The sequence below is a fragment of the Arvicanthis niloticus genome, chromosome 4 (assembly GCF_011762505.2).
Source record: "Arvicanthis niloticus isolate mArvNil1 chromosome 4, mArvNil1.pat.X, whole genome shotgun sequence".
NCBI classification, from domain to species: Eukaryota; Metazoa; Chordata; class Mammalia; order Rodentia; family Muridae; genus Arvicanthis; species Arvicanthis niloticus.
This window is the reverse complement of record NC_047661.1, coordinates 50,722,816-50,749,196: the sequence shown is the minus strand read 5'-3', so window position 1 is coordinate 50,749,196 and position 26,381 is coordinate 50,722,816. Positions and strand designations below refer to the sequence as shown.

The following is a 26,381-nucleotide window of genomic DNA, read 5'->3' as shown; positions in this document are numbered from 1 at the left end:
GGCAGCAAGTAAGTACCTTTATCCACTGAACCATCTTGCTGGCCCAAATGAATATCTTCTGAGATTATAGTCTCCTATGTAACTGGCACTGGCTACTTCGTTACTATGTGGCCTCTCCTGTATTATCCCACAGTTGAGTGGGATCTTAGGGTTCAGTCCACAGAACCTTTGTCAATTACATTTCCTATGGGCCTAGTGGCATCCAGTCTGAGTTTAAATATAGTGTATACACAGAAGATTTCCAAACTCTTCATTTCCAGCCTTGATTTTCTGCTGAGCTCCAGACTCCTGTACCACAGTTCTGATTTCCATTGCTTCCATCGCAGACATAACACACAGATGACTAACTCTCTGTGGCCCTCCTGCCCTAAGATATAGTAACTCCACCCAGAGGGCTCCTTTGGTGAAAACATGCTGGCAACAGCCTCCTTAATACATGGTGTTCTGAAAGTGAATATTCACACGTACAAGACTGTATCCCTATACCTCACCTTGCACAAAAATTAATTCAAAATGCACCACAGACTGAAACCTAAGACCCAGCACTCTGAAACTGTCAGACTAGAACATGGGAAAAGCAACTCAAGATGCAGGCGTAGGCGCTGGGGATGACTCGGCTAACTCTAATAATTAGAAAAACATCTATACAAATAAGTCATGCATGTAAAAAACATCACTTCACCAAAAATATAATTTTGAGAGGCCAAGCCTAAGAGGACAGCTGTAGTGGAGCACGCCTTTGACCTCACAGTCAGGAGGCAGAGGCATCTCTACATCCCAGGCCAGCTAGAGCTACATAGTGAGAACCTGTCTCCGAACCAAACCGAACCGAACAGAACCAAACCGAACCAAACCACAAAATAACTGCCACCTCTCAATTATTTGGCTTTCTCCCTTATTATCTTTGGCCTCCTTCTTCTCCATGTCTGATATGCTGCTGGGTTGTGTCTTTACCTCTATTCTGCCCTCCTTTGCTGAAGCAGGTTCTTGTGTTTTGTGTGAGTCCTTTAAGGCTCACGCTTGGCTTCTGTCTTTCAATGCTGTTTCTCTTTAAGACCTATCTTGAATTATAGCTTCAACTTCGACTTCTTCACTGGGAATAAGGAGCTGAAGCTCTGAGCTCCAGTTTCTGAATCTTGACTTCTCATTCATTACTGAAAGCACGTGTAAATTTGCATGTTTCTCCAGCATCATAAAAATGGTGGCGTCCAAGCAGAACTTGCAAAAAGCTATTCCTTTCTGCAACCTGTTTATTCAACCATCTGTTTAGATGGCAAGCATATTCCAAGGCCAAGGCAGATTAGGACAGTGAGCTGTGTGGTTCACGAAGTACGATCAAAAACTGGCTTTAGGCCTTTGGAGATTACAAGCTCTAGACTCAGGCTGACTGCCTTGGAAACTGGTTTGTTTCATGGCCTTGAGAGAGTCACCAAACTTTTCTATGCCCCAGTCTCCTCAGCTACAAAGACGGACTTTCTGTCCCTTCTCCACAGGGTGTTTGTAAGGACTCATGGAAGAGCAGGGACTTGGCATGTGCTTAGACACAAACCATCATTAGTGTTCCTACATGTTCCTAAACGTTGGACCTAAACTGGTGTGGCCTTTAGTGAGAGACATGGTGGCTTCCACAAGCAGCCTTTGCAACTTATAAAAAGGTTAGTTTGTGGGCTGACAAGGTGACTCAGTGGGCAAAGGCACTTGGCAACAACCTGTTGACCTGAGTTAATCCCTAGAATCCACCCACATGATGCAGGAGAGCTCCAACTCTGAGCCGTTGTCCTCTGACCTCCACATGTATACTGCGGCATCTGTTCCCCTGAGTGTGATTAATATAAAAACTGAATCCATTAATTTACTAGTTGAGCTCTTTATTAAGAAGCTATTTTTCTTCCTAGCTCAATGTAAGCCTAAACAATTGTAAGATGACTTTCTGGTCAGTCCTGACACTGAGCTATGCTAGGGTCATATTACTGTCCTTCCTAGTACTTACGAACAACCCCTGCCTTGTAGTGTGATCGCTTAATGACCAATACTTACTCTTGCTTCACAAAAATTGACATTAAGGAAATGACTTGGAGCAGACGTTCTCCGACTGTTAATGTCCTTATTTATTTATCTACACTCAATTTCCTGAAAAGTCATGATGGAGCTCCAAGCCTCCCCAGACATCTCTTGAAAGAAGCCTGTCAAAAAAAAAAATCTCCTTCAGAACGTTTCTTTTGAATTCAATGACCCTGATGAAGGTGACAACAGAATCACCTTTATGATTTGCTTCAAATGGAATAAAGAAGGAGCCAAGAGGAAGAGAGACACAAGGGAGATGATGCCCACAGCCAGGCGGGAGAAAGGCACTTCTGGGTTTTTGTTCTTGTTCTGTTATCTTGAATAGACCTTTTGGTATTCGGCAAATAAATACACATTCTAGTCGAGGTGATAATGAAAACATTAGCAACTAGCAAGGCTCAGATGCTGAATAATTAGAACAGATGTTAGCGATAAACAACTGGAATAGCGAGTCTCCGGTGAAAATCGATCCACCGTGCTCAACACGGGGTCTGGCTGTTTGAAGCACTTTCCCTTCTGCCGTTTGCAAGGTAGAAATTGTAATGTGGAAATGTTTTATGACAGAGACATTTTTCCAATAACTGCTACTTGTTTTGAATGGAAGAGCTACAAAGGAATTTGTATAACAGGGCCTTTCAGCTACAAATTACTTCCCTTCATGTCTGCAAATACATTCTGTAATACACTTCTAAAACCTGAATTCTGCTTGGCACGGTTCTTGGCTGCTCTAGGAGCTGGTAGGCTCTTTATTGACACACACACAATTTTACTGTGAGACTGTCAACAATAGGGTATTCTTCGTAGCCTAGAAGAAAGCAAGCAATATATAATACTAGAAAAAGAAAACAGCAAAATAACCTTCCTGCTCATCCAACTAACTTTTTCCCGTCAAAACAATTTTAGAGCCAGGATGAACCCAGCTAGCACCATCCAGTGTTTTCCGTCTTGCCTAGGCCTGAGGGTACCCCTATGAAGACAGTAAGTCATGAGGCTAGCCCACTTGGTACCTGGTAAATAGAAACATTAGCATTCTTTATGACATACTTCAACAGCAAAGACTCCAGCACATGGTTTTCCGTGTTACAGTCCGCAGTCATCCCCAGAACATTATTAGTGCTGTTCACTCAAGGTAAGAGACCTGGGCATCATCTCCAGTGGCCAGACAGCACACCGGGGACAGTTCTCATCATCTTCATAACTAGGAGGAGGCAGAATACGCCTCCTTCAACAGACAGACAAGTCTCTATACTCTCTTTCCCTGCTTCCCTGACACCTTACCCTAAGTTCTAAATTCAGAAAATGGTAGAAAGTTCCAGGGATGGTGAAGAATTCTTCTAAGGAGTGGTTATACAAGTCACTTTCCAGAAGTGCCCACACTGCTGTTGATGTAATCTTATGTTAGAATCTCTCTCTCTCTCTCTCTCTCTCTCTCTCTCTCTCTCTCTCTCTCTGTGTGTGTGTGTGTGTGTGTGTGTGTGTGTGTGTGTGTGTGTGTGTTGGGGTAATGGTGGAATGATGAAGTTTTGTGGTCTCCCCTATTCTTGCATATTTTTTTTTTCAAACTTGCTTCTTCAGCCTCCCTAAGAGATTTGTGAACAACCCAACTGCCTTCTAAACATTTTTTTTGCTTAAATTATCTAAAGAATTATCTCAAGAGGAGTTTGTTTTTGTTGCTTAGAACAACAAACGCCTAAAAGAACCCATAATTCCCAAGCCTTCTCAGCCCACAGCATCTTGTTCCTTTCATAAACTCTTCAGTACAATGGAGTCCAGTACTTTATGAACACTTAGGTTATGGTTTAGGACTGCGTTTTTGCTTAAACCATGCCTGTCAGATGGCAGTGCTCCAACTGGTGAACCTTCACCAGTGGTCCATCTTGAACTTCCTGAGTCAGAAACTCCCATGTGCAGCTCACCCCCTCCAGGATATTCTGATGAATGATGAAATATCAGAACACAGATCACAGATGTCCAGTTTCAGATTCACCCAACAGAGCAGAACCTCACCTACTGGCTTAGTTAAGGTTACAATAGCTATGATGAAACATCATGACCAAAAAGCGATTTGGGAAGGAAAGGGTTTACTTCACTTACAGTTCCATAGAGCAGTTTACCATCAAAAGCAGCAGGGGGGTGGATATGAACTCAAACAGGGTGGGAACCTGGAGGCAGGAGCTGATGCAGAGGCCATGGAGGGTGCTGCTTACTGGCTTATTTCTCCTGGCTTACTCAACCTACTTTCTCATAACTTCCAGGACCATCAGCCCAGGGGTTGCCCCACCCACAATGAGCTGGGCCCTCCCCTACCAATCACTAATTAAGAAAATGCTCTACAGGGTTGCCTACAGCCTGATCTTATGGAGGTATTTTCTCAATTAAGGTTCCCTCCTCTCAGATGACTCTAGCCTGGGTCAAGTCATTACAAGTCAGCACACCCACTTAATGACTAACACAGAATCAATATGACAGTTTTTGTTTACATATTTTTTTTTCTCTCTCATTCATTCATTCTTAAGTCAACTTGTGTCAGGCATTATTCTGCAACAGTTAGTATATACCATTAAACAGAACAAATCCCAGAACTGGTAAAGTTGACATTCCAGTAAAGTTATTATTCCAGAGCATATATCTTCTGTAAGTTCTTCCTCCTATGCCACAGTTTTCTGTTCAAAATTAAACAGGTGGTCCAAAGTCGACAATCAAAAATCTTTCCTCTGAAAAAAAAAAAAATCTTTCCTTTGGATACCCTGGCTGTCTTGGAACTCATGATGTATACTAGGCTGGCCTCGAACTCTTGACATCCACCTACTTCTGATTCCTGTGTGCTGGGATTAATGGTGTGCACTAGCACACCTGGACCTTGCTCTTATACTCTGAAATCTCAACCATTATTACCTCCAAAAGACTGGCTTAACTAGGTTGGGAGTACGGTGGTATTTAATGCACAACCTTCACTTCAACACTCATGGTACCTGACCTGTCAAGTCTGTCAATCGTCAGTCTGCGTTTGTAACTGATGCCCTTGTAGTCCAAGAATCTGACAGGTCTACCATGAGGCCTAATGTATGAGTGGTAGCTGAATATTCTCACATCAAAATACCTATAGATTATTATACATTAACTTCCATGTATATTGTTAGGGTACTTGGTTGAATTTTAAAAACACATATAAACATGGAGTATATACTCTATGAAATATATGTCAGGATGTTATGCAAAAATGCTATTAAAAACAAAAGTGTTGAGAGGGATGCAGAGACCCACAGCCAAACAGTGGATGGAGCTTGGGCACTTTCATGGAAGAGTTGGGGGCTCTCAGATTGAACCACCAATCCAAGAGCAAACACAGGCTGGACCCAGGCCTCCCCACACACATGTAGCAGATGTGCAGCTTGGTCTTCATGTGGGTCCCGAACAACTGGAGCAGAAGCTATCTCAAAAGCTGTTGCCTGTGTGTAGAGTGTGCTCTTCTAGCTGGGTTGCCTTATCTGGCCTCAGTGGGAGAGGATGCTCCTAGCCCATCAGAGACTTCATGTGCTAGGGTAGGGGGGATACCCAGGTGGGTTCCCAGCTGCTCAGAGGAGAAGAGGAGGCAGGACAGGGGAAGAACTATGGGAGAGGGTGACTGGGAGGGGGCAGTGAGCAGGCTGTAAAGTGAATAAGTAAAAGTAAATTTAAAAAGTGTTGATTATATTAAAGTAAGAATTATGGCATTAGTCTATTGGCAGAGCAAAGACAAGCACAAGAATTTTTCCTGAAAATTTTCCAATGCAAAGGAAGCTGACATAGGCTAAGTATCACTTGTGGTTCTATAGGACATGCTACTGTAAAAAAAAAAAAAAAAAAAAAAAAAAAGACAAGAAAGGAGAAATGGTCGGGTGTCAGAAGTATCCTTACACTCTGGTTACCCAACTTGCCTAGGGATTTTTGGGTTTGTTTCAGTGTTTTCTTTTCCGGTCAGGAATAACAACATTCACTTTAATCAGTACATTGGATTCTCATATCTAATGGCTATAGTGCAGTCTTCCCACAGAGCCTTCCCTGCTTTGACAGCAATCGTCTTCTAGTTGAAGGTCCTGACTTCCCGAAACGTCACACACAGCCTTCAACCTCTGCTGCTCGTGAGTGATACATGCAGAACCTGCTCACAAGCTCACCCGCTCGTCGGCCTCTTCTTGGGCAGAAAAAAATTTTTTGGCTAACTGCAGTGCCCGAGCAACGCAGGCAGGTGCGAGGAGCCTAAGCCCCCAGGACAGCTTTGGTAGTCACAGTCAGGCTGAGACCCCGAGAAAGTCACTTAACATTGCGGAGAATGAGTGCCCCAAGCAGAAAGGAAGATTAGAAAATGTTCCATTTCTTTGTTGTCTTGGCCTAGGAGCAATCCCACTCTTAGCAGAACTGTGTTTTCCCATTGCTTACTGCCCCAGGATGCTCAGTGAAGCTAAGTGGATCAGTTAAACAGCTGGAGATCTCAGAGGAAAAGATGCTTTATTCAGTGTTGTTACTTATTGACCGGGATTGACAGACTGGAGGCCAAGGAAAACTGATGCTTTGAAAGGTGCAAACCTCTGGCAGCTGTGCAGGGGTTCTCTATCTTTATTTATTTATTTATTTTTTCCTCAAGGTCAAAACTAGTCTTATTCTAAGGACAAGGTATATTTCTGGAATCATTCACTAGGTTCCTAACCTGAGTACTCCTGCACCTCTGTGGATGTCCCCACGTCCTGTGGATGGCATAGAAATGTCAGTAAGACAAATGCCAGGCTCTTGGTAGCTTCTGTGCTTTAGAAACTGCCTATGTGTTTTCATCACCCTCCCCCCAATCTGCACCCCTCCCCCCATCTTGCCCAGGTTGTTCACAGAATCATTTGAGAAAGACAGTGACCAAGATCCCAATTCTCAGTGTCTACACTGGAGGTCACATTAATTCCTCTCCATGCATGAACTCTAAGGATCTGACTTTTCCACAGTGAAGACAGGAGTTTGATATCTTTTTTGTTGACATGACCGATAAGGAACAGAGGGACCAACCCATGGAGTAAGCTGAGCGGACTAGGCTCCTGTAACAATTTTTAAAAAGTGGCTACAGATACTTTGACACTCTTCCTTCAAAGAGATGCAGTCTCAGTTCCCTCTCCTTGAGTCTTGGTAGGACTGTGACGGTTTCTAACAGTAACACTAGATAGAAGACACTCCTAGGCCATGTCTGAAAATGCCATGTGATTTTCACCTGCTAGGAGTGACATGCTCTGGTTACTATCATGTAGGACACTGCTTCTCAAATCACACAGCATCTGTCATTTGGTACCTCTGCTAACAGATCATGTGCAGGCAGCTCTGGCTAAGAGACACTGTGAAGTCCAGTGTGTTCACCATTCTAGCCAAGGTGTTAAAATGAACCGGTCTTCCCAGATGAGCTCCAGGAAGACAACCAAGACTTTCCATTTGCTTTGACCCACAGAATCCACATGCAGCGGAAGAAAATGGCTACCCCTCTGGGGTCGTTTGTGACATGGTAGTAACTGGAACACCAAATCCCAGAAATGGCAGAATGAAGAAGACCTTTATAAGTTTGTATGTTTCCAAGGGTAACCTGATTACATCCTTATCAAGTTTAGTCTTTCCTTGAATTGTTTATTCAGCTCTTCTAAAAGAAGATCTGTGGATAATTTGATAGGTTTCATCCCTATGATCAGGTATATTCTAAGGGATCATACAACTATCACATGACTGTATATAACTAGAGTGCTGTTTTCTATTGCAACCAAACCTGCCCATTCTTAAGCTGCCTAAGGGATGCCAGGACAGTGGTATGAAATTGGTCCTCTCCCACACCTCAGTGCCTACAGCAGAAATGACTGTGGCAGAGTCAGCCATTAAAGGTATGTTAACTGCTTTTGAATTTCCTACACAACTCTCTTTCCACTGGGGCTCAGATCCATTCTAAAAATTATGTGGGGTAACAGATTATATATATATAGTTACATATTGTTACAGATATAATTGCAAGGACAAGACTATACAAAAGTGGCCCCGAGGGTTCACAATGACTGTGGAAGAATGGGCTCCCGTTGATTAAGGATTCTCTAAGCAAGAGCTTGACTCAGACTTAGACAACAGCCTCTGAACTTTGGTCCTCAGAAGCTACAACTTCTCAAGGTCTGAGAATTCCAAGAGCCAGAGAGCCGGCCTTCATAGCTAAGGATGGGACTGTGTGTACTACATCTGCATGGCTCAGAGCCTAAGCAGTTTGAGTCTTCACACTGATTTCTGATGCTTACCTTCTGTAGAGGAAAAGGGTGTGAGTTTTATGAAGGTCTGCTTTCTCTGTAAACACAGACACCATGGCATGTTTCGTGGAGTGTTGTGGCCATGGATAAACCTCCCTGCAGGGCTCTGGGAGAGTATGTAAATCTGGCCTTGTGACTCCTTTCCCCAGACTTCAAAGCCATCACCCACCCCATACGGAGGATTTCCCTACATTCTGGGGTATGCCAGGTGATAACTCAAGTCAGTCCTCCAGGCTTGACTGTATGACAACGTTTACACCCCTTCAGCTGTCTGTCTGTCACATGACCATGCATTTGATTCATTCCCTTAGTGAAGAACAGTAAGGGAGTCTCTCACTTTTCCAGAGACTTCCTAGATGACATGTGGACAGAATGTGAATGAAATCAACCCCAGATTTCTTTCCCTAGACCTTTCCTTGGTGACCTGGGGATGCTTGGGCTGACACCTCTGCCAGGTCTCCCACTTTCCCTCTCATTGCCGTCCTATTATCCACATTACAAAAGAGCAGCAGCCCCACGCCTGTCGAGAAGCTTGCTCAGCAGCATTAGCCAGAGTGCAGAGAGCTACTAGAAGGCAGAGGCACAGCTTGAAATGTAGATGTCATATATCCACGTATGTAGATGAAGGAGCTAGGTCCTCCAGTCCTCCCTTCCTTTACCACCAGCACCCATGCGGTTATTAGAGTTAGAATTCTGATAGTCTTTACAGGGCACGGATTATAGGGAAGAAACCTATCAAATTGTGTCAAGAGATTTTCAAAAAGAAATGTATTATTGGTCTATGCAATATTTATTACTAGATAATAATAAATATTAGAGTGAGGCTATTTTAGAATTTAAAGATGAGCTGGGCTTGAGAAGGGTGTAACCTGGTCGTCTCTGGAAACACTTCAGATTCAAGTCTGTTTTTTTTTCTCCAAATGTTAACTCCTTTCCTGGGTCAGTCAGCCCCTCTGACTTTGACAGGGAAAAGAAGAACAAAACGGACTAAGAAATGATACACATGAGGTGAGAGTTAAAACCGAGGGGCTGTTCTTTAGAGAGACTTGGGAATGTCTCCTCACCTCTCTTCTTTATCTCTAAATATCCACCACTCCCAACTACCTGTGGACTTGGCTTCTCTGCGTTAAACAGATGCTTATGCTATAACTGTAATGTTTTAATTTTCATACGGTTTTACATGCTGTATAACATACTATGTTTCTTTTACATGATATACTAACATACCGACAAAGAGACTGACAAAAAAGTAAGTAAGTAAATAAATAACTATAAAAGGCTGATTACAGCTGCTGCCACTAACTAGCTGGTAAGTAGGCTCTGTTGGGTCTTAGTGCCCAAAAAGATGATTTCTGCTACTCCAAACACATTTTCCCTATTATACAATCGTTTTAAATAAGTATGTCATGTTTATGGCTTTAATTTTTATATATTAACAAGTGTACATATAAAAACAAACATTTTAAGGGATTTTAAAGATATTTTGACCTCTACCGTGGTCAAAATATCTTTATATTAAATATAAATTAAATAATCAAATGGATTAAATTAAATTAAATTTAAATTAAATACAAATTAATAATCAAATGGATTTTTAAAGATCCAATACAGGGCTACTGCCCTATCTTCTAAGTTTAACAACTACTATCTTTCTATCTTTATTGTGACAGCATAAAGCAATCCCAACAAAACTTGTTAAGTGTTATTTTTCACAATAAAAGGAGATGAACAGACCATCTTGATAAATTTTATTAAAAACAGGCCATCCTGATACATTAAAAAAAGGAGGACATCTAGCTATATGATTATAAAAATGTATAAAACTTAAATGGTATAAAAAGAAAAATATAATATTAAAAATATAAATGTTATAAGGATATAGTATTAAAATTGTTATAAAGATAAAATTATTTTAATAATTAAGATTTATATATATGAAAATATAAAAAATATCTGAGGTATCCTGTGTTTTCTTTATGAACATTGTCTGATTAAGCTTTCTACTGACCTTGGCCATTTCCCTCTGTTAACAATACATATATGATATATCACATATATGATGTTGTACTTCTTAATAAACTTGCTTGGTGTAAGTCACCAGCTTGTACAAGGCCTCCTGGTCCCAGCTGTTGCTTTTGTCTTCTTTATTCAGGACCTTTATTCCTGAGAGTTTGGGTCATGTTTTCAGACTCTTTTAGGGATATGCAAACATTATTTGGATAACACGGCTCTGGACACCATGGGGACAAATCCAATCTCAGCATGGATTCCAGACCCATGATTTATGCAGTTTCAGTCACCATCCATTGACACTTGGTACTGCCTATAAAAGACTTTCATTTCTCTGGAGTGTGTTCCAGGTTTGGGCCTGTTCCTTAGATCTCAGTCTAGCTTTGACTCTCTCCTCTGTGTCACTCAGGTCCTGTGCCCTCTTCTGTGTCAAACACAACTCCTCTAGGACCCTCCGGCTGGAGATGCTCAAACAGCATACACTGGAGTAACTTAGGACTAACTGCAATTCCAGCAGGCTGACAGCTTTCCACTTCTAGTAGCCTGTGCTCTCCTACAAATTTCAGGGTCAACTTGCTTCAGTAGTGACATAGCTGTCACACTTTAGTCTTCTGACTGTCCTCAATTCTTGTGCTTGATTTATAAAAGACAGACTCTTGGTTCTAGATTCTGGGCATCCAACACTGTCAAGAATCCTTTTCCAAGGCCTAGGCTATATGTGTTTGGAAAGTGTGAAGAGGGTATCTAGAGACCTAGAGCATCGATAGGTGAGAGTACCTTCTTTCCCCTGCCCTGGACCATATTTTCCCTTGTATATAAAGTGTTGTTAGATTGGACTCCTGTTGGAATCCAGCTAAGATCTTGAGTAAAGGATATATTAAATTTGAGTATAGTGAAACATATTTACGTGGGTACCATTACTTCCACATATAATTAAGTACTTGCTGACACAATTTCATATTCCAAGGGAGGGGGAAGAGGACAATAGTATTCAAGTCAGAATTTGGCCAATTCTAAGGTCACTAATATTACCACTGCACTATGCTGCCTGCCATATGCTTGCCAGTCCAAAATGGTCCTGAGCTTCTCAAAGGTGTAACATAATCTTCCTTAAGCCGATAAACAACTCTTGACAGCTTCTCCACTTGTTTCTCTTGTTCCACTGTACTTTCTAACTCTGCTGCACACACCTGGAAAATGACATTATTTCATCTAAACAGGATACTGTGACTTTGCTGAAATACCCTGTTCCCTCTGTATTGGAGGTGGTCTTGTCACATCAGCAGGTTCTCCTGAGTAATCTGATAGTCAGTGAAGATAAATGATCGATTATTTTCAAGTAGGGCCCCACCTCTTAAAGGTTCTACCACTTTAACACAGTCATACTGGAAAGCAAGCTTCCAGAATGGAAACCTTTGAAGGACCAACTGTATCTATGATAAAACACCCCAGAGAGGCCTGTGAGCACTAGAAATATGAGCAGGTTGGTGAGCCAAACAGCATATGGTGATCTACAAGCCACATCTCGCCCAACATCTTCCAAGACTTGGATGGCTTTGAGGTGGGAACAGCCTGCTTTACAGTGATGTTTTGAGACAGATACAGGGGAGAGCAGTTCACGGCATAAAATAGGCATGCTCTGGTCTTCTAGATGGAAGCGCTTTCAATAAACATTGTTCTTTTAACCCTAGGAAGGTTTGAGACATGTCATGGGCTTTCTGAGCTCTCTGAGAATCCACACCATCCACATCAATCTTAAAAAAAAAAAATTTAAAATGACATACCAATAACACCAGGAGAATCTGGAGTTCAGATTGACTGTGAATTTTAAGATTTGATTTCTGGTGTGAGGAAATAGTTAATAAAGGAACTTATGGGGAAAACATTGACTAAAATCTTAGTAAAAATGTGTTAGGCATTTTGCAAAGCACACTAATCCAGGTAAGTAAACAAATAAAGACACGTCATCCCCAAGTGATAACGGTACTTTACAAACCTGCAAGGAAAACAAATCACCAATGTTCCCATACAACAAACATTTTGTGGGGAAACTTTACTGAAGACAGCTACTAATAAATACTTGCTGTCTCTGCTTATTGGAGGGAGAAAGCACGAACCAAGGGGGACAAACTCTCAATACAGCACCAAGAATGGCTGTTTTTAAAGCTGTAAGCACAACCTTCAAAAGGCAGAAAAGGCTCTTACAATTTACTTGATTTCACCATGGTGATGGGACATCTCCCAGCAGGCCAAGCCACACCATATCGAGTCTTTCCACGTGCTTTAGTGAGCAGAACTATTTGTGGTGATGTCCAAACTAGACTTTTCTTTAAGACAAAAAAAGATGTCTTAAAATAGCATATCTTGATCTTGTCTGAGGACTTGAGAAGATTGAAAAATACAGCTGTTGGGGGTCCCTGTTGGGAGCCGACTTTTAGCAGAAAGCGGCTATCAGCTTTGCAGCCATCTGGAACCATATACCCTGATGTGAGACTTGTTTTTCAATAGCCTACAACAGCTGAAGCACACTCTGATATCCCACATATTTTGTTTTGCTGTTTACTGCCCCCAGCTGCAAGGCGCATGTGGTAACCACGCCATACATGCCTGTAAGGCGCACGTGGTATCCAAGCCTGCAAGGCGCATGGTGCACATGCTATCCACGCTATAGATGCCTGTAAAGCTTACGTCATATCCACACCTGCAAGGCATGTGGTATCCATGCGCCTACAAGGCACGTGGCAAAAGCCTAGATTTACCTAGAAATACCCCAGATTTCCCTTCAATAAACGAGACTTGAGACTTGATCAGAACCTCTGTCTTGTCTCCATTCTTCGAGTCTCTTCCTCTCTCTCTCTCTCCTCTCTCTCTCTCTCTCTCTCTCTCTCTCTCTCTCTCTCTCTCTCTCGACTCTGACCCGAAGACCGGAGCAGCAGCTTGGGCCGGGAAACAGTGGCTGTCAAGCATGGAGTGGAGAGGGCCGCAACAGGTCCCACTGCTCAGAAATGATTTAGCTGTTCTGAATGCTACCTGGGATCCGCAACAGATACTCCTCCAAGGTGACTCTAATATGTCACAAGGAACTGTTGCTTTAACATAGGTTTTCAATCTTAGTGACCATGACATTTTGGCCAGATAAACTTTTCTGGGGGAAGGTGAGGGAGGAGCTGACCTGTGCAGTTGAGAATGTTTAGTGCATCCATAGATTCTGCCTGTTACCACCTACTCCCCCTCCTCCCACAGCACAGAATGCCTCAGATACTGTGAGATGTCCTGTAGTCATTTCCCTCACTAGAGCAGCCATTTTATAAAGGAAAGGCTGTTGTAGAGTAAATCTTCTTTATTAGCAGTGGTTAGAGAACAATTCCTAACTGAACCCACGGCAGATAGAGTCTCTAGTGAGTGGGCAGTGGCCTCTAGCACAGAGGCTTGATCACTAATCAGAATGCACTGGGCACCCTCCTGTAGAGAGAGGAAATGCCCCAAGTTCAGCACAGCTTCAAAGCATCCATTTAAAGATCAGCATGGCTGAGCTAGTCAGGCATTTCCAGAGAGGAGGATCTGGCCACAGCTGTCATATCTGACCTCATTCCCATTTATGTAACTTTCATATTAAAAAAAAAAAAATTTCCCAAAACCTCGTCAAAAGGCAACTATTTTTAGCTAAGTGCATCTTCTTTGGTGGCTGGGTAAGACTGATTTCCCTCCAGGGTCAGGCTTATAAGGAAGCAGAGTTGAACAAAGAGGTTGGAAGTTAATATAGCAAAGCATTCCAGAAAAAAAGAGAAAACACGCAGACACACACACACACCCTAATTGCATTCTGAGGCTGACCTCAGAACTGTGTGCGCTCTATTTGCAAATGCAATTATATCTGGGCCATGCTCTTTCAGATGTGACTTATTCAGATCTATTTATTTATTCTTCCCCGATCTCATACATTACAATTTGATTATATTTACCTCATTATTCTTAGTCTCTTGTACTCTCAGGGAACTCCTTTCTCCCAACAATTCAGCTCCAACTTTCATGGCTCTCTCTCTCTCTCTCTCTCTCTCTCTCTCTCTCTCTGTGTGTGTGTAAGCTTATGTGTGCACTTGACATAAATTAAGTTAGAACTGAGCTTGGAGTTTCCTCCCTGTTGGCTAATCTTTCATAGTGTAGGGGGAGAAAAGTCAACTGTCTTAAATATTACCCAGCAGTGGATGTACAGTGCCAACCTAACAGCCAGTTTGTGCCCACTAGCACAGAAGGAAGTGACTTCTACGGGATAGCCAACCGCTTTTCAACTGGACTTGAGGACTGTCCCAGAGGGAAATCATGCCTGGCACCATAAACTTGGGTCAAAAGACTGTGGCTTGGGAATCGCCGGCCCCGTGGTAGGGACAAAGTGGAGTCTGCTGAATGGATGTTGTCAAATCATTTTCTAATATTTATCTTCTTATCTCTAAGGTTAGTGATATCCTCAGCTTTGAATAGAGAAACTTCTTTTTGTAGTAAGTGGCAGTAAATGCAGAGACCCATAATGGGAAATGAGATTAAATGATTATTTGGTGCTTAGTCTCAGAGAAGATAGCTGCACCATTCCCGAAGGCCAGAGGAATGTGAGGGAGGTGAGTATGGGAAGAAGGTGAGAGAATGAAGAAGTGAGCCCCAACACTGGGGGACAAGGGTCAACTGTCTTAAACCTTGACTAGACAACTTTTGCAATCATGAACTTGGCAGTTAGGATTACCTTCACATGAGCAGGTGTGGGGACAATCGCTCAGGGACGAGGAAAGGTTCACAAAGCCCCGTCCCTCCCTGAGGAGCTACAGGCAGTTAAAGATTACTGGGGGAGAGAGGGAGAGTCACATTCCTTAGTGATCTAGCCACGGATTAAGTTGCTTTGGCTTGAGAAAGTAACCCCCCATGCATGCTCAGGTGTGAATTTAAGACACAGCCTTGTCTGTAAAGGCATCAGGATGAGTTTCTATTTAATGTGAGTCAAGATCCTCTTCATACCCTGACCACTGGGCACAAAACTCAAGTCTCAACTGTGTCAAGCCATTTTCTTTTTCTCTTGTTCTTTTGTGCAAAATCTCAGGTTGCATTTCTTACGTTCAGAAAGCAAATCTTGAAAGTAAAACACACATGCATTCTCTCAAAAAGTGTCTTACTCAAAACAACTGTTTAAACCTAACAACACAACGAGCAGTTTCTAAACATAAGGGAGGCTGCGTGTAACTCCCAGCCGCCTTCTCCTCTTGTCATCCCACAGTCGGAAACTGTCTTTCCTCTCTCCTTACAGAAAAAGCTTCTGTAGAGCACTAACTGGTAACAAACAGACGACATCGACGACAGGCAGCTGCACTGGGGTGAAAAGTACAACACACACAATCAGACTTCATTTCAATCCCACCCCCTACAAAACAGCAAGAGGAGCCCAGAAAAATGGAACACTTCGTATTGGGATGTAAAGCGAATAAATAAATTAATTAATTAAAATTAGAAGAAAACTTCCACTAAGGCACCTGCTGGGTCAATACTGGAAGTCACATACAGATTTCATGGAGTTACTCTCCTGATTCATTTTAGAAATCGAAATCTGCCTGTCTAGGGGTGGCCCACCTGGATTAACTCATATTTTGGGGTAGCTTGGAATGCTACCCCTGGCCAACAAGGCCAGAGAAATAGCTTTCCCTCATGGAACTCTACAGAGCCCTGATCAAGCTACCCTACCTATACACCCTATATAACGTTACCCTATCTATACACCCTGTATAACGTTACCTTATCTATACACCCTGTATAATGTTACCCTATCTATACACCCTATATAACGTTACCCCATCTATACACCCTGTATAATGTACAGTAAAGTAAACATTACCTGTATGATGTTACCCTACCTATACACCCTATGTAATGTTACCCTATCTAAAGAGGGAGCCCTAAAATCATTTAGCGACTTGGCTAGGGGTTATAGTGCTTCCATTTTAGGCTTAAAAGCCATTTTTCAGTAAAGACAAACTAGGCTCATTTCTGCTTATGATTAAATCTCTGTTTCTCAAGGATTGGGCTATGCCCCACCTGTAGCCTTAACTATAAATGGTTCTGTACTGCCTGTTCTAAGAAAGGACAACATGTCTTTGTTTCAAAAAGTTACTATCATCTTATTTTGCACCCCTATGTTTGCTTCAAAGGTTGTTATAAGCACCTTTGTTGCTATGATTAACTGTTGCTATGACTACCTTGTTGCCACCATCTTGCAATCATGACTTTGTTTCAGGAGGTCAGTTTGACTCACTTGTTATGCTTATGTTCTGCTCCTGTAATCCCAGCTATTTTGCCCACGAAATCCCCCATTTGGAAATTCCCTACCCCTGAGCTATAAAAAACAAACAAAAAAAAAACCCAAAAAAAACCCTGTCTTCCTTACATCCATTGTTGACCTCTTGAACCGCAACTTAGTGAGAGGCAGCCCATGTGCATGAATAAAAGGCTTGCTTTAATTAAGCATTGGCCATAATGATTTGGGTCAGTGGTCTTTCTCTTCCCATCTATGGGATTAACAATAGCTCCCAAACATTTCTGGCCACCATCTAGGACATGACTAAGATTGTTTCTGATTTATGGCCAAGGACACACATTGAGGCTCTTATCTCATAATTGCCACCTCTTGTCTTTATTATAGCCACCTCTGGAGGAGTAGTTCTCACTACCTCTAGGAAGTATGTTCAACTCTCTGGCTTTTTAAGGGTGGGTTAGGTCATCCTGTGAGGACTGGCATAATCCTTCATTGAGCACTTTACTGTACACATTTACATACTGCACAAAAAAAAAAATCTAAGAAAACTGCAACTTACCAAGCTTCTATAGATGGCTGAAGTAGGAACTGAGCATAAGATGAATTCATTTGCATTTGGTACAGGAAACTTTTAAGATTCCACCTGGTGTGCTGGTCTGGCACACTTCTTATCCACAGTCTCACATTCTCTTGGTCTGACTTTAATTAACTGTATAGCAAGGGGACCATTTTGAGCCTCCATAGACTTGGTCTCCAGCCCGTTATCACTTGCTTTTTGTCCTAGGAATTACTGAAACCCAAGGAAGCCATCCAGCACAGGAATACAGCCAAGCCACAAGTGTAAAAACTTAAGTGACATGTGTGGCCCTTGACCAGCATGGGGGATGGGAAGTAGCTCAATGGCTCTGGGTGTGATCCATAAACTTCCACAGAATGTAGCCCTACTTAAGCAGCCGCTGTCAAGGGAACCCAACTGCACAAGTGTTCCCTGTTTCCTACTTCAGTTGCAATGTCCCCAGTCTTCTTCCCTAGGATGACACTCCTAAGACAACTCTAAAGCCTTTGGTTTCAGGCTCTTTCTGGGGCCACCCAGTGAAACAGGCTCCATGTTCTACATACAAGGTGTGACGTAGTGAGTACGGTGCTGGAAGAAAAGCGGACTCTATTAGGAACCAGCTTTAGTCTGCGTATTAAGTGGAGCTTGGTGATTTGTTAGGTTCCTCTTTTGCCCTGGCTGTCAAAGAGCTGAGGAGAAAGTAAATGAGTCGTTACAGTGGATTCCACCATCTGTGCTGCACAACTGTGCTGCACGGCTCGCTGTGGCTAGAGCACTTACTTCATTTTTTTATGACTTTGATTTTTCTGTTTTACAATATTATTATGGTTAACTATGGAAAATCATACTTTCAGGAAACACATCAGTTATAAATAATAGAAAGGTAATCTGTGGCACTTTTTTTTTTTTTTTTTTTTTTTTTTTTTTTTTTTTTTTTTTAATGAAATGAACTGAGCTCTGGCAAAGAAGAGCCCATTGTAAAGAACAGTGCATACTGACAGCAAAGATTAGCCAATTCATTCAGACAAAATTCTTCTAACTCTCCTGGCCTTCCCCACAACTCAGACTCGACTGCTACATAGTAAATGTTTGTGTTACATAAACAGGGGCTTCTAGCAGTTTCTCTGTGATGTCAGTCAGTTGCTCTGGGATGGATGACTACAGAATTACAGGAGCATATTTAGAAGTTTCTCAAGGATACGCACCACAAAAGCTCTCCATCACACCAGAAAATGGCCTAAGCCACGCAGCCCAGAGCCAAGGACATTAATTCACAAAATTAACACAATGAATTTCTCTGGGCACTAGAAGGCGGCTTGAAAACAGTGCATCTCACAAGGCAATTTACCAAATGAAATCGCGAGCGTTAAGTAGACCCCAAAGACTGACCTCAACATCTTACAGATGACTTTAATAGCAATACAGTCCTGTGGCTACAGACCTTCAAAGTCTAAAAGTTAGGCCCAGGATGTATTTGTTTGCTTTTCATACAGTAAGACGACAGTCCATATACGAGAAATCCTATCATTCAAAAAAAAAAAAAAATCATTCTGTTTTTCTCTATAAAGCAAAGTGTTTGGGGCTGGAGAGATGGCTCAGTGGTTAAGAGCACTGACTGCTCTTCCAGAGGTCCTGAGTTCAATTCCCAGCAACCACATGGTGGCTCACAACCATCTGTAATGGGATCTGATGCCCTCTTCTGGTGTGTCTGAAGAGAGCCAGAGTGTACTCACCTATATAAAATAATGAATAAATAAATCTTAAAAAAAAAAATTAAAGGGTTCACTATTAACTTGGACTACCTTGAAGTTTATCATAAGCGTTGCAGCAAGACCATGAAATGTTGGTTACAGAAGCTCAGTAGCACACGGATGAACAGACAGGGAGAGCAAAACATCCCTGCTGTAGCCAGCCACTCAGACATAATCACAGGGTGCAAGTGTTTTCTTTGGTGTGTATATGTTTTCTTTAGTCCTTGTAATCAACCACTGCTTCAGAGACAGGTAGCAGCTCTAATCCCTGTGACAAACAATGGCAACTTGATTAGAAAGAAAAACACAATCCTGGCCCGAGTATCCTAATCACTGGAGGTGACAGACACATCCTGATATTCTAAATTTCCGTGTTAACTTGTGGTTTCCAGTAGACTCAGCAGAATTTGCTGAAATTTTAGATCTTTGTCTTGCCCTCCGTGAAATCTGCACTAACATATTTTCAGAGTGGATTCGAAGCCTTCTATTTTAAAGACCACAAGGCAATTGAGGAATGTGAATTGATTTTCTTCTTTTAATAACTTCTGAATCAGACCACTTTTTCTTAACAAGATTCAATTGAAATTACATTTTTTTTCCTACTTTGGGAATTTCATAAGCGAACTGGCAATGCTGCTCACATATTAATGCAATCTAATCAAGCTCATTAAAATTAGACGGAGAACAGCTCTGAGAGCGTGGGAGGAGGCTGCACAGACAGCTCAGGGCAAGAGCGCATGTGTAAGGAAATGGCCCACGATCGCAGAAGCAAACAGAAAGCAGGCGAGGCTCAAAGCCTGCTGTCAGGTGCAGCCGACACAAAGGTTCAGGCTGACCAGTTCAAAAGACTTGTGGGTTCTCATGATTTTCTGATTTATTTAATCAAACCGTCAACCCCAAACCTAATTTCTTCTTCCTCTGCCCATCAACTGGCCTCCAGAATTCTACTGCACTTAGTTATCTGTTTCTGCCAGCTGCTGCTCTGGGGCTTCCTACCGTCATATGTGTAAAAAAACATACATGTGTGTGCACATGCACACTCACACAAACTCATGCACATTCACACACACACACATATATATACTCACACACATGCACATTCATACACACAAGTACATACACACACACAGGCAAATACTCTATACCCTGAGTGCACACATATATACACTCACACATACAAATACACACACACACACACACACACACACACACACACACACACACACACACACACAGACACACTCGGGTAAATAGTTTATATCCTGAGTAAAGGGCCACATGGTCCTCTGGATATTCCTAGTGGTACGTCAAGCCTGACTGACAGGTGCTCAGGCAGTCAGGGTTTACAGCAGGAAGACAGAGTCACCTACTGTTAAGGCTGGGAGAGTCTTAAGAAAGCACAGCTGCTGCTCTCTGACAGCGGAGGAGCCAAGCACACGTGAGTGAGCGACTGCTCAGCTGATGTGTAGGGACTTTCAAGCTCTGAGTTTCCTGCTTTGTAGTCAGGAAGGCTTAGTTATGATTCTCCACTACCAAAGGGGCGGTGGCGGGGGTGGGGGGAACTGATTTAGCTGCTTAAAATCTTTGATATAAAAAGGAAAATGAAAAAAGAAACATAAATTAAATACAAATCGGCTTTGCTTAAAAATTGGAACTAGGAGCTGGATACGTAGCTCAATTGGTAAAGTACTTGCACTGTAAGCCAGAAGTCCTGAATTTTGTCCTCGGCACTTGGGTGAAGGGCTGGGGGGGGGGGGGGAGGAGGGATTCTTGGCCACACAGTTCTTGGTTTATAAGTGAATTCTGGCTACCTGTTTTCTCCATTCCTTTCACATGGCTAATAACTGGTTACACTAAAGTCTGTATGTATTGGTTATCATTCTACCTCTTATATTTTCTTCACAGATAAAAGACAACTACATTCTGAGGTTCTATATGGTGATGAGAATTAAAATATGAATAAAAAAAATCATTAAAAGGCCACAGGCACGGTGACTATGACAGTTATCCAGCAAAATACCAACCACTAACGTAGTTTATAAGCTCATGAAGAAGTAAGTTCAGTTTTGTGAAACGATATAAAATTGGGCGTAAGTAACTAAAACTCAACAGAGAAAATGACTAGAAGGTGTTGGGAGCTGACTTTAAGCAGAAAGCGGCTAGAAAGCAGCTATAAACTTTGCAGCCATCTGGAACCATATACCCTGATAGAGACTTGGTTTTCAATAGCCTACAACAGCTGAAGCACACTCTGATAAATATCTTGTTTATCCCACATAGCTTGTTTTGCTGTCTAGTGACCCCAGCTGCATGGTGCACGTGGTAAAATGTCTTCACCTGTGTTCCCCTGCGTGTGCTTATAAATACCCAGGATTTCCTTGTAAGATGACTAGGAGGGTCAATAGGTGGTGGTCAGTAGGAGGTGTGAATATAGTCTGTGGGAGACAGTAAAGGAGACTTGACTACAGATCCTCTGGCTTGTCTCTATTCTTCGAGTCTCTCCCCCCTTTTCCTCTCTCTCTCTCTCTGTCTCTCTCTCTCTCTCTAGACCCCGACCTGTGGAACAGAGTGGGCCGTTACAAGAAGGAAATGCACTAAAGATATTAAATGGTAAGATTGAAACATTATTCTCTCTCTCTCTCTCTCTCTCTCTCTCTCTCTCTCTCTCCTATTTTAAGAATGTCTCAGCTGGGCAGTGGTGGAATAATCCCTTTAATCTCAGTGTTAGGGAGTCAGAAGCAGGAGGGTCTCTTCCAGGACAGTCAGGGCTACACAGAGAAATCCTGTCTCAAAAAAACCAAAAAGAACAACAACAAAAAGGTATCAAAATGTATTATAAATAGGAAAATAAATCAGATTTTAAATCACGGACAGAAAATCAGAAGCTAGTAACGCATTGCAGTCAGGACTGAGTATCCCTTTTGGGTCCCTGTTTTTCTTTTCCTTCCAGGTCCCCCAGTTCCTGTCAGCAAGTCGAGGAGAAGAAAGCTTTTAAACTTAGAGACAGATTGATGGGAGATAAAAGTAAGAAAGACTTACTGTTTCCTCCTCCCACAGGAGCCGTTTGAGAAACACATGGAGAAAGACAGTCTGTCAGAGTGAAAAGAGGGATGCTACTGCACTTTCTAAAATGCTCTGAGAGAAACCCTGGAAGGCCCTAAATAATTCCCACTTTCCTTCTGAGTCTGGGTTTCTGGATGTGCAGTCAGTTCCTCCCTGTGACAGTAAATGGCCTTCCTTTTGAGACCACTGATAATTCTGACACTAATGGCTCAATTCAGACAGGTCTGGAACTCTCAGGTATCATCCATTTCAAAGGGAGTAAAGTCATCTCAACAGGGGGGACCCTTCAGCGATCTTCTCAATTGCTAACAGCACATTTCTCTTCCCCCCTTTAAAAGCTATTTCTCTAAAAATCACACCAGTGTTCGGTGAGACTTCTCTGTAGTTTCACTTCAGGTCAGCTCTCAGGCATTTCTAGAGCTCCATCCGGAACCACTGAAACATTGTTGCTGCTTTGTCCTCACCTCCTTGGGATAAACTGAGTGATTGCCTGGTATTTGCAAATAGAGCTGCCTGTCCCAGGTGTACCAGAAGGCTCAGGTTAACACAATACGCAGCCTGCTCAACTCGTGCCTTTCCTCACCAGCACCAGGTGATTCACTTAGCATCCGTGACTGATCCCTGTGCTCACTGTGAAGTTGCATTGCTAGCAAGCTTATAAGCATAGAAATAAAGACCCTTGCTGGTCTGAGAAGGGAGCTCGGAAGTAGAGATCTAAGCAACAGTCCAGGAAACTGTCTCAAGATAACAGGGGGCAAGATGACATCCTGCAGGCAAAAAGGATAAGAATGCATCTCTGCTCCTGTTTCCAGACTTTGGCTCCAAGGCTTAGTTAGAGCTCTTGACAGGCTCAGTCACTTGCAAGTAAAAATGGGCCGGCTCTCACAATCCCTCCCACACAAAACCATGCTAATGTATCTTTAGCAAAGAACCAGAGGTTATTTATTCATGCACAAGCACACAGGACAATTAAAAACAGAATGTAAGGTCACTTACAAGTACATAAACAATAAATCATAATAAACAAACATAAATCACAATAAATCAGATCAACATAAAAATAAAGCATCGAAATAAACAACGTGCAGGAAGGTTCTGTCCTGCCTGCTGTGGTAATGAGCAGCAGGCCAATGCGCTTTCTCTGGTCATTTGAAATGCTGTTTCAATTGTTTGCACAGATCATGTCATTGCCTCCTTGGAAATCTCTATGCTAATCCTGATATGTTAATATGTATGAACATGTACTCTGACTTAAATAAACACAACATTAGATTAAATATAAACCACATCTCACTTTGCATTCTGAATTTTGCTTAGCATTGACAAATGCTAATGAAAGAGTCACTAAGGTGGTTTCTTAGTGCCCACAAATGACAAAGCTCAGAACATTTTCTTTCAAAAACCTAGCAGCTTGCTATATTTGATTTGCTGTTTTGAGACAGTCTCTAGTAGTCCAGGCTGGCTTTCTGATCCTCCTGTCTTCACCTGTCCACACCCCCAATCGGTAGGGTTGTGGCCATGGATCGACTCGTACAGCTGCCAAATCTACTTCATGCAGTCGGTGTCACTCCCTGTCCATCACCAAGCATTTGCATATTCATGTATAAATACTGAAGAGACTGAAGGATTGTCACCTTTTACTCAATTATTCAGCATAAATGACAGAGGCAGGGAGAGAGAAAGGCAACAGAGCAAACAGAAAGCTCGCATCACATGCAGCCTCAGAATTTACAGCTCCCCAAACTTTCCAGTCTAAGGAGACTAGAAGAATCATTTCAGACCTAGAAGGTATCCATGAAACTATATTCATGCCATCATTTATAGGCAAGCAGGCTTTATGAAGGTTTAGTTACCTGAAGCCATATATCTGGTTGGCAGCAGAGTTAGGAACAGAATCTGTATCTTTTGTTTCCAAAGTTATCTTTTTATCAAATAACAACCCTAAACCAGTACACTACAGTCTATATGTTTTTTTTTTTTCTTATCTTCATCCCTATGTTGTATCCTGTGATGACCTGGATATGAAGTCATTCCTCCCCCACCAAAGTCTTTTGTGTAGAAGGCTTGATCCTTAGCTGATGTATCTGATGATTATAACTGGGCCATAGTGGCTCTGACCCAATCAATGTATTGATCCATCAATGGATTCATGGCTTTGTTTGAAGGCCAGAGGAACTGAGAGGGCTAGTCCTTGGGGCTATGCCTTGTCTGAGGACCCTTCTTGTCTCCCTTTGCTTCCTAGACACCATGACGTGAGCGATTTCACTCCGATGTATGCTTTTGCTGTCATGATATTCTGCCTTATGGCAGACCCACAGCCATGACTAAAGACAACCGCAGCAGAAGCCTCACTAATGCTGATTAGTGAAGAGAAAGCCTGCCTGTTGGGAAAGGGCTGCTCTTCTGTGACAGCCATGGGAGTCTGAATAACTGTCTCCACAGTGATGCCACTTGTGAGGTGTGCAGGCCAGGAGGGCGGGGACTTCTTGAACAGGGCTAGTGTCCTTATAATAGGGGCTTCAGAAAGATTTGCCCATCCCTTCTGGCATATAAAGTTACAGGCAACACAGAGCTATTTTACAGTGAAATAGTTCCTGACCCTGAATCTACCGATACCATCATTTTGGACTTGCCACTGTCCAATATAAGAAATGACTTTAGAACTACATCAATAAAGATGGGTGGGTTCTAGGTGAGATTGGAAAGCTGCTGTTGTATTTGTCATGTCTCTTAAGTTCTGTGACATGGTATGGATGTCGTTTTCTTTTTTCTAGCCCATTTTTGAAAAATGGTGTCTTATAGCTCAGGTGAGTGCCAAATTGACTATGTTGCAGAAGATAGTGTTGGGTGCTTGATCCTCCTGTCTCCACTTGTAGAGTGTGGATTTGCACACAGAGTTCTTGCTTACTTCCTTTCCTCCTTTCCTTTCCTTTCCTTTCCTTTTCTTTCTTCTTCTTCTTTTTTTTTTTTTTTTTTTTTAATGAATTTCAAGTTGCTGGTTATGGGATTTATTTATTTATTCATTCATTTATTTATTTATTTTGGTTTTTCGAGGCAGGGTTTCTCTGTGTAGCCCTGGCTGTCCTGGAACTCACTCTGTAGACCAGTCCGGCCTCTGCCTCCCAAGTGCTGGGATTAAAGGTGTGTGCCACCGCTGCTTGGATATGGGATATTTAGACTAAGTAAACAAGGTTTTAATTTTGTTGTGTTTAAAGGAGATGAGAAGAAAAACAGTTTGTTTTTTTTTTTTTTTTTTTTTTTTTTAAAGACATTTGGAAGCCACAGATGGTAATAACTGCCACCAAGTCACTTGGGCTGGCTCTGCACTGGATGAGCAAATCGGGAACAAATTAACCTCTCCAGAGGCCAGGGTCTTCCTAACTAACAATCCACCCTTCCTAACCCCTGGAGAGTGGAATTTAAAAGCTGAGAAAGCAAAAGCTCAGACTGCATGGGAAGAGGCCAAACATGGAAGCCAACGTGGACCTCAGTGTGGGGTGCCGAGGATCTCGGTGTGGGTGCTGGCCATCTCAGTATGGGGTGGTGAGCCCAGTCTTGAATGCTGTTAGCTTCTATTCTGGATGGTTCATATTAAGATGTAATAGCTTTCTACTGTGCAGCAATATCGTTTCCTCTTTCTCCTATCTCACTTTGGTCAAAATCAGCAGTACATGAGCTCTAGAGGAGGTAGTGACCTGGCTTGACAACACAGTGTCATGTATTCACCATGTGTGTCCAGTCTCCACCAGACCTGCCGACCTGCTCCGACAGACAGCAATGACCAAAGCCAAGTTGAACACATGCTGTGAATGACATAGATTTTTGCTTATAGTTTCTCAAGGTTTCCAAAGAGACTGAGAAATTTTCTGTCTCTCAAGCACTACCTGCCCACCCACCCCATAAAACGGTCCTAAGAACAAGGGTTCCTCGGTACCGTCATCGCTGGAGTTGGAAAGATCTAAACCTGTCCTTATGCAGATTCAGCCATATGCTTTCTAAGGACCCCATGACCACATATCACATACTTTATTATTAGAACAACCCAATGGAGTATTAGCTCAGTTATATGAAGAAATGAAGAGGGTTTACAAGATTAATTTTCAAAAGACTGCATGAGCACTAAGTTTGGGAACCTGGACCCTTGAACTTCAGGACTGTCTTTACTGCTTGCCGATTAATTCTGCACGGAAGGATTTGTCTCTAAAGTTCAAGGCCAAGAACATGCACATGTCTGAACATGCCGCAGGCCAGTCGGGTGGACAAGGCTCTGAGTTTTACGTGGTGCTGGGGATCAAACCCACAGCAGGTTGGGGAAGCCATGGGGTACAAGCCAGTAAGCAGCATCCTTCCACGTCTCT

At 42.4% G+C, this 26,381-nt stretch overlaps 1 protein-coding gene across 1 annotated transcript in view; it reads right to left on the bottom strand.

Moving 5' to 3' along the window:
* The window catches only part of Ppm1l (protein phosphatase, Mg2+/Mn2+ dependent 1L), a 245,552-nt gene that overhangs the window by 39,976 nt on the left and 179,195 nt on the right, over nucleotides 1-26,381 (bottom strand). The gene's annotated exons all lie outside the window — the stretch shown is intronic.